Source organism: Oncorhynchus nerka, linkage group LG7 (genome assembly GCF_034236695.1).
Source record: "Oncorhynchus nerka isolate Pitt River linkage group LG7, Oner_Uvic_2.0, whole genome shotgun sequence".
Lineage (NCBI taxonomy): Eukaryota > Metazoa > Chordata > Actinopteri > Salmoniformes > Salmonidae > Oncorhynchus > Oncorhynchus nerka.
The window spans coordinates 71,468,095-71,477,903 of NC_088402.1; positions in this window are offsets into that span (position 1 = coordinate 71,468,095).

Sequence of the window (9,809 nt, forward strand, 5' to 3'; positions counted from 1 at the left end):
ATTTGCTCAAAACGCCTTGGCATGCATTTTTGCAAAAAAAGGGAATATTTACTAAAGATTGTTGTGCATTACCAAAGATTAACATATTTGCTGGCGTAAGCTGTGAGGTGTGATTACCTATCTTTCCATTATGTTCTGCAGGTACACTGCCAAATTGGATTTCTCCTTGTGTGAAGGACCTTTATGGTAGATTGTTTCATGAACATACTGATCATAACAGTAACTAACAAGTACATGTGGCCTACTTTGGGCCTTGTTTTGGTTGATACTTGGCAACTAAGAAAAGATGTATGCACATATTGGCACTGAGAATTTAGGGGAACACAATATCCCAAATATTAAAACTACAGGGGTGGCAGGTAGCCTAGTGGTTAGAGCGTTGGGCCAGTAACCGAAAGGTTGCTGGATTCCCGAGTTGACAAGGTAAAAATATTTTGTTCTGCTCCTGAACAAGGCAGTTAACCCACTGTTCCCCGGTAGGCCATCATTGTAAATAAGAATTTGTTCTTAACTGACTTGCCTAGGTTAAATCAAAATAAATAAAAAACACATTGACTGGAAAATGTGTTGAAGACTCGGCTGTGGTTTTTTATTGCACTATAAGCCAGAATAATGTAACCGTCACGTCCTGACCTTAGTTCCTTTTTTATGTCTCTATTTTGGTTTGGTCAGGGCGTGAGTTGGGGTGGGCATTCTATGTTTTGTTCTAGGTTTTGTACTTCTATGTGTTTGCCCTGGTATGGTTCCCAATCAGAGGCAGCTGTCAATCGTTGTCTCTAATTGAGAACCATACTTAGGTAGCCTGTTCCCACCTGTGTTTGTGGGTAGTTGTTTGCCGTTTCAGTGTTTGCACCATATGGGACTGTTTCTTTTTTTGTTTATGCTCTTGTTCTTTTGTATTTAGTGTTCGGTTAATTTAAGGAAATATGAACACGTACCACGCTGCACTTTGGTCTACTCCTTCTTCCTCAGACGAACATCGTTACAGTAACATTGAATAAATGGTGAAGTTTTTCTGTTTGAACAGCTAAGTGGTAACCTAAAAAACATATACTGTTATCGCACTGCAAACATAAACAAGGCACAAAACAGAGATGCTTACACTGTAGCTATTCAACCTATGTGATATGTTAAAGTCAATAGATTACTTATCTCAATCTTTCCTTCCTTATTTCAGGCTTCCGTTATTTCAGACTGCATCAGATTATGCGACAGAAATGCTGATGCTAATGGAACATGTTGAACAGTGATAGTTATAGTGTGAGTAAACCCCTTAAAGCAAAAGTTATTTTAATAAGTGACCATTTGTTTTATGGATTTCCCATAGAAACCTTGTTTGTTCTGCTGGAGGCGTTTGTAAAGTGAACAGGGACGCTAACCAGATGTTAGTGGGACAGCAGCAGGGGAGCCCTCCTAGTATCCTCATTGGATCTGAACTTACCAAGGTCAAATGTAGGCCATGTTAGTCAGGAGTAGCTGTGTGCAACTACAGTATGTTGTTAAACACTGGCCACAAAAATCCAAGGTCGTCTATTAAAACCAGGTGAATTCATGGTGAACTAATCTCTGAGGTCAGATTCACACCAAACCAGGTTTCAACATCTCTTATTGGCCTATTACTACTGAAGTTAGTCCTTGGTGGGTGATTATAATGCCAATGGATAAATGTTACATAATGAATCATTAATAACCACACACTTCTCTGCTCTCTCATTTGCTGCGTTCTTGCTTAAGCAAATAGCAAATGTCCTATTTCTCATTTTGGTATCACTTCCCCTAATACATATACTTTGAGCTGACGAAACTGTAATTTGAAGGAATACTTGTGATTTTGAGACCTACATTATCACAATAGTGAGATTATAGGCACATTAAAAACTTCAAACTTGGCTCAGATTGTTAAAAACATTCTAGAAGTGTTACTAAAGGTAAGAACTTTTATATTTTGGGGAATGTCTGCATATTCTCCTTATAACCCCTTAAGCCATAATAGTATACAAGTTTACTTAGGCTACTGTATAACCAGAGACAAAGTTTTCAGCTTGATTAAGGCATTATGCCTTGTAACGGTTAGTTTAGACAAAGATGTGTTGAAATACATTTGAGGCTTAAAAGGATTATTCATCTCCCTGTGTGTGCGTCACTAATTTGTTCCGTTCACTCATAGAAAACAACAACCTTTTTGATGAAAATGGGAAACAAACCATCAAGTAAGTAATTTCCCAAAATGAGAGAGAAAATCCAAAGTATCCCTTCGATCAGGGTTCCCCAACTAGCAGCATGCGGGCCGAATTTGGCCCGAGGGGGATTTTAATCTGATCCAAAGTATTCCCACATATAATAGAGATAAAATATCATATACAAATGTAAGCAAGGTTTGAAATGATGTTTTAGTCAAATAATATCTGTTTGGGATTTTGTAGTCAATTTGCAGTCTTCAATTATTTGTAATAATGTTCCGGCCCCCTGATCATCTGCTCAAGACAAAATTGTCCCGAGGCTGAATCTAGTTGATGTTCCCTGCCTTAGATAATATAATGTACACAACATAAATCTTTACATTGCGATGTGATCAAAGGTGTGTATTTAGTTGTAATAGTCTACATGTGGGACTCACACCTCAGACTGGTTAGTGGTTTTGCATCATTGTTTTGGTCCTTGGTTGAACATGGATAAGTAAAAGGTGACCTTGTGGTGGGACTTTCAGAAACATTGTCATGAACACATGTTTCTGTTATTTTGTAGTCTTCTTTTGACAATATTTTAAAGCACTAAGTGGCCTACTTCAAATGTACTAATATCCTTTATAGCAACAACAACTACAATAGCACCAACAACAGCAGCAACAACTATTCCTACAACCACATACATGCCAACAACACCATTCATTGACGAAAGGTAAGCATTGAGTTCTATGACTAATTCATACAGTCGCTTAAAGTCATACATTTTCTTCACACACACCAAATCAGATAAAACATGTTTACGGCTTATATTATCACTCTTCAATCACTGTTTTTCTCCTTCCCTTTTACTCTTCAGGCCCGTATCAGCAGAGCAGATCATAATTGGCCTGGTCACCTGTATTTGTCTACTTCTTGTTGTGGCTGCATCAGGTCTGTTTGTTTATACCCTCGGGAGAAAGACAGCTTTGCGTGAGTAACATCATCTTCTTTTAAAACATATTTATCCTTTTGAACCTAACACAGACAAAGATGTATATTGATTTATTCTAAGAAAGATTCTAAATGTTTTCCTTTTCTTCTTTTTTCCCTTGTATGTGTTTTTCTCTCCAGCATGTGTGTCAAAATCAAGAGAGTTGGATGATGAAACAAATACCACACACACACCACAGGTACAGAAATGCATCACTCAACAACATGACCACAAAAGCAGACCCTATTCCTAAGCATTTAGACACATTTCTTTTATTTGTACAGGAGATAAAAGCAACATTTTAACTGTCTGTCATGAAAGACACATTTAGTCTGTAACTTGGTTGTATATTATTTTCAGGTGTTTGTTATTGCAAATGAGCACACACATGCGAACGCTGGTAAATCCAAGGTGCAGAGGATGGAAGACCACATTACTTACAGTGACCTGACCATCCTAAGGGCTGACGCCAAACCATCGCCAGCCACAGAGATGACTGAATATGTCAGTGTTATAATCTGCACTTCTGAAATTGAACATGCATAATAATGCACAAATATGAATCTCTTCAAGGATAATGCTCTAAAGTCACAAGGGTGGGGGCAGCTCAGAATTGGAATCTTTTGAAGTTTATTTTGTATGGTTTTAAAAATATGATTTAGATTGCAATGATTCTAATTATCATAATGTTTTGTATTCTATACATTTAATATATTAGTATGTATCCTTTTTGTAAATGTTTTGAATCATGTGAGTAAAGTAGCCTATAATATAGTTTAGATACCATGTACTGTAGCTTAATGAAAAAAACTGCATTACACCTATTTAGTTGTTTCCTCACAACTTTACCAATAAACCATTGTTTATAAGTAAATCAAACCTAACTCTTTACGGGAACACCTTGGCTCTGGTGCCATTCATTGGCCTTGTGGCTCAGAGCCCCTTATGAAAAAAAAGACATGTTTTGCACACAACGTTTCATTTCACATGTGAAATCATGTGGTTTTGGAACACTTCACATGTGATGATATTTCATCTGGATATTTTTCACAATTAAACAAAAATGTCCCCTCGATGTCATGTTATTGCAGTGTTTTCAAATGACCTATTTGACACACAGTAAATGATTACATTGTGTATGTTTATTTATACAGTATTTTTTTATTCAACATGTCCTCACCTGGGATTTGAACTCACAACCAAACCTCTTGGTTTATGGCATTTTGAGCTTCCTGCTACGCCACCATGTCTGTGTCAATGACTGATTTCACCTGTATTCCTACACTTTGGAATTCAAAATAACTCTCAGCTTTGTTAAAAATACACTCAAGTAAAACTATATTTATCATAGTGATTCAGGAGTTACATAAAACAACATATGCACACCAACTATACAAAAAAGACTCCAATTGGTGAAATGATCACATTTTAGGGAAGACCCAGATGCAGACAGTAACAGAAGTTTATTACTAGAACAGGGGCAGGCAAAACGACAGGTCAAGGACAGGCAGAGGTCAGTAAAACCAGATCAGAGTCAAAAGGTACAGAACAGCAGGCAGTGTCAGTGCAGGCAGAGGCCAATAATCCAGGGCGGTCTGACAAGGTACAGAATGGCAGGCAGACTCAGGGTCATGGCAGGCAGAATGGTCAAAACCGGGAAAACTAGAAAACATGAACTATAGAAAAAGACAGGGGAAAACGCGGGTAGGCTTGACGGACAAAACGAACTGGCAACAGACAAACAGAGAACACAAGTATAAATACACTGGGAATAATGGGGAAGATGGGCAACACCTGGAGAGAGGTGGAGACAAGCACAAAGACAGGTGAAACAGATCAGGGTGTGACAGAAATCAGTAAATGAAAACAATGATGAGAGAATAGTCAGATGTACTGTAACTGATAACTAAAAGTGGTGCCGATGGCACTTTTTTGCTAAGTGCAGAGATGTATTATATGTCACAAACCGGCTCAAAGCCCGTAACAAAAGGGAGACAACGTGGAGATAAAGAGTAACAAAATATATATTTATTAACTAAAGCAACCAAGGAAAATATACAATGGTGTGTGTAATCAGTAGTGTAAGTGAGTGTTTTGCATGCATGAATGTGATAATGCAGGGTTTTGAAAGGTGCTAAGGCAAACAACCAAGAAACACAACAAAAACTATCAAAGTGTCTGCATGGAGAGAGTCTCCTCCATGAATGGAGAAGTGGTGTATTTATCCTGGGAGACACCGGGCCCAGGTGTTTCCCATGTAGCTGACGACCCTCCCAACTCCGCCCACCAGCATCCTAATAAGGAAACAACAAAGAGAGAATATGGCAGACAGAGTGGGAGGGTCGTCACATATAGCTAATGAATCTGTAGGGGACTTCGTAACACAGCAGATCAGTTTACCCCAAATCTCAGATGGGGTCATAAAAAAAGTCAGCACTAAGTGATCATGTCAAATGTGATCATATTACACTATTTTAGCTGAACAGCGTACCACTAACCTTAAAACTCCTATACCATTTAATTACTTCCCATCCCCCCATAAATGTGAAAATCTAATTTGCAGTTTTACATGTGAAAACGTTCAAATGATGTCACATAAAGTTTCATGATATCACTTTTAAATATTTAAATGGTGTCTCTCAAAATCAATGATATAAAGAAGCCAAGATAAATTATATCAATAATTATTTGAAAAAAATGTAACTACTTTAAATGTTAATATAGGCAGAAAGACAAATTCAACTCCATCTTTAATCGAATCAGATGGTTTATTCATCACAAAACCATTTGATGTTGCTAATTATTTTTATGATTACTTCATTGGTAAAGTAGGCAAACTCAGGCAGGAAATGCCAACAACGAACAGTGAGCCAATGTATTCATGCATTTTAAAAAATGTACAGAAAGAAAATCATTGTAAGTTTGAATTTTGTAAAGTTAGAGTGGGAGAGGTGGAAAAAATATTGTTATGGATCAATAATGACAATCCTGGCATTGACAACATAGATGGAAAGCTACGTAGGATGGTACTGTAGCTGACACTATAACTACTCCAATCTGTCATGTCTTTATTCTGAGCCTAGAGGAAAGTGTTTGCCCTCAGGCCCTCCGCTCTTTTTTAAAACTTTTTTTTTTACCAATGACCTGCCACTGGCATTTAACAAAGCCTGTATGTCCATGTATGCTGATGATTCAGCAACCACAGCTAACAAAGCTACTGAAACCCTTAACAAAAGTTTCAGTCATTTTTGGAATGGTTACAAATCTTACCCTAAATTCTAGACCTCAGCTAAATCTGGTAATGAATGGTGTGGCTATTGAACAAGTTGAGGAGACTAACTTGGTGTTTCCTTAGATTGTAAACTGTCAGGGTCAAAACATATTGATTCAATGGTTGTAAAGATGGGGAGAGGTTTGGCCGTGACACCACACTCCACAAAGCAAGTCCTTCAGGCTTTAGTTTTATCTTGTGTGCTGCAAAGAAGGACCTAGGTAAGTTGCAGCTGGACCAGAACAGAGCGGTACGTTTTGCTCTTCATTGTAATCAGGGGGCTAATATGATTACTATGCATGCCCGTCTCTCTTGGCTAAGAGTTGACGAAAGGCTGACTGCATCACTTCTTGTTTTTATAAGAAACATTAATATATTGGAAATTCCAAATTGTTTGCACAATCAACTTACACACAGCACTGACACAAACACTTACCCCACCAGACATGCCACCAGGGATATTTTCACAGTCCCCAGGTCCAGAACATATTCAAGGAAACATATAGTATTATACAGAGCCATAAATGCATGGAACTATCTTCCATCTCATATTGTGAACAGCAAATCTGGTTTAAAAAACAAATACAGCAACACCTCACAGCACAATGCAGCTCCATCATGTGACCTACTTGTTGTGTGTATGTACTGACATCTATGTGTCACATACATGCACACACTCGCACACTACATGTTCATGTTTTTAAATGTATGTAAATTGTAAAGTTTTTTGTCTGTAATGTCTTTTTCCAGTAAGACAAACCCAAGTAAGACTAGCTGTCACCATTGGCGTCTGCTAATGCAGATCCTAAAAAAATATACACTACCGTTCAAAAGATTGGGGCCACTTAGAAATATCCTGGTTTTTGAAAGAAAAGCACAATTTTTGTCAGTTGAAATAACATCAAATTGATCAGAAATACAGTGTCGATATTGTTAATGTTGTAAATGAAAGTGGAGATCTCGTACAACGCTGTCTACTACTCCCTTCAGAGAACAGCGCAAACTGGCCCTAACCAGAATAGAGAGAGGAGTGGGAGGCTCCGGTGCACAACTGAGCACGAGGACAAGTACATTAGAGTGTCTAGTTTGAGAAACAGACACCTCACAAGTCCTCAACTGGCAGCTTCATTAAATAGTACCTGCAAAAGACCCGTCACAACGTCAAAAGTTCCTCTGTCCAGTGTCTGTGTTCTTTTGCCCATCTTAATCTTTTATTTTTATTGGCCAGACTGAGATATGGCTTTTTCTTTGCAACTCTGCCTAGAAGGCCAGCATCCCGGAGTCGCCTCTTCACTGTTGTCGTTGAGACTGGTGTTTTACAGGTATTTAATGAAGCTGCCAGTTGAGGACTTGTGAGGTGTCTGTTTCTCAAGCTAGACACTTTCATTTTATTTTATTTTTTATTTTATTTCACCTTTATTTAACCAGCTAGGCCAGTTGAGAACAAGTTCTCATTTACAACTGCGACCTGGCCAAGATAAAGTAAAGCAGTGCGACACAAACAACACAGAGTTACATATGGGATAAACAAGCGTGCAGTCAATAACACTGTATATAGAAAAGTATATATACAGTGTGTGCAAATGTAGTAACATTAGGGAGGTAAGGCAATAAATAGGCCATAGCCGCGAAATATTACAATTTAGCAATTAAACATTGAAGTGATAGATGTGCAGAAGATGAATGTGCAAGTAGAGATACTGGGATGCAAAGGATGTACTTGTCATCTTGCTCAGTTGTGCACCGGGGCCTCCCACTCCTCTTTCTATTACGGTTAGAGCCAGTTTGCACTGTTCTGTGAAAGGAGTAGTACACAGCGTTGTACGAGATCTTCAGTTTCTTGGCAATTTCTCAAATGGAATAGCCTTCATTTCTCAGCACAAGAATAGACTGACGAGTTTCAGAAGAAAGTCCTTTGTTTCTGGCCATTTTGAGCCTGTAATCGAACCCACAAATGCTGATGCTCTAGATACTCAACTAGTTTAAAGAAGGCCAGTTTTATTGCTTCTTCAATCAATACAACAGTTTTCAGCTGTGCTAACATAATTGCAAAAGGGTTTTCAGATCAATTAGCCTTTTAAATGATCAAATTAGTTTAGCTAACACAACATGCCATTGGAACAGAGGAGTGATGGTTGCTGATAATGGGCCTCTGTACGCCTATGTAGATATTCCATAAAAAATCTGCCATTTCCAGCTACAATAGTAATTTACAACATTAACAATGTCTACACTGAATTTCTGATCAATTTCATGTTATTTTAATGGACAAAAAATGTGCTTTTCTTTCAAAAACAAGGACATTTCAAAGTGACGCCAAACTTTTGAACGGTAGTGTATATATGTGGGTTTTCTCCTAAGGGGCATGACAGTTTTGAGCTCGATTCCCACAGGGGACCAGTACAAAAAAAGTATGGAAATGTATGCACTTACTACTGTAAATCAGTCTGGAGCATCTTCTTAATGACTAAAATGTAAATGTCAAATTCCTTTAAATCGATAATCTGCCATGACAAAACACATTTCAGAAGGAGGCCTTTACTGCCACCTACTGCAGATAAATTGTCTAAGCAGTACACTCGGAGTAGTGCCCATCATTTGAATGAGGAACATAATATTACACCCACCCACCCACACACAGAGAGAGAACTGGCAAGGAGATTTTGCTCAATGTTTTAAGGGGAAGGACAGACAATAAACCACATACACAAAGTGAAGAACACATAGTTCTACATAAATATTTCACATTGCCTTTTCCTTCTCATCATGAAGACGTCTGTGATATACAGTATATTACATTTGTCAATGGTAAAGTTTATATGTCACTGTAAGGCACGAGGGGGTATGATATATGGCCAATATACCACGGCTAAGGGCTGTTCTTTTGCACAAAGCATCGCAGAGTGCCTGGACACAACCCTTAGCTATGGTATATTGGTCATATATCACAATCCCCCGAGGTGACTTATTGCTATTATAAACAGGTTACCAACGTAATTAGAGCAGTAAAAATACATGTTTTGTCATACCCGTGGTATACCGTGTGATATACCATGGCTGTCAGCCAATCAGCATTCAGGGCTCGAACCACCCAGTTTATAATAGATAGTTATATTTAGAAGATGATTATTACGAGCTTCAAGAGAAACATGATTAAGTCAACAATTGTGATTCTATTGTGATTAAGATATCAGTTGGAAATGGTTAAAAGAAAATAGTAAAAATGGACTAATTTAAACTTAAGTATTTTTCCAAAGTTTACTTTGCATCTCCTGACCATGTTAAATGTTTGTACAGCTCTCTTCATTCTCCTCCCTCTACTCTAACATGGAGGAGTGTGGGCTTGATTCAGCTGTTTGCTCCCAACGTGGTAACCAGAGAT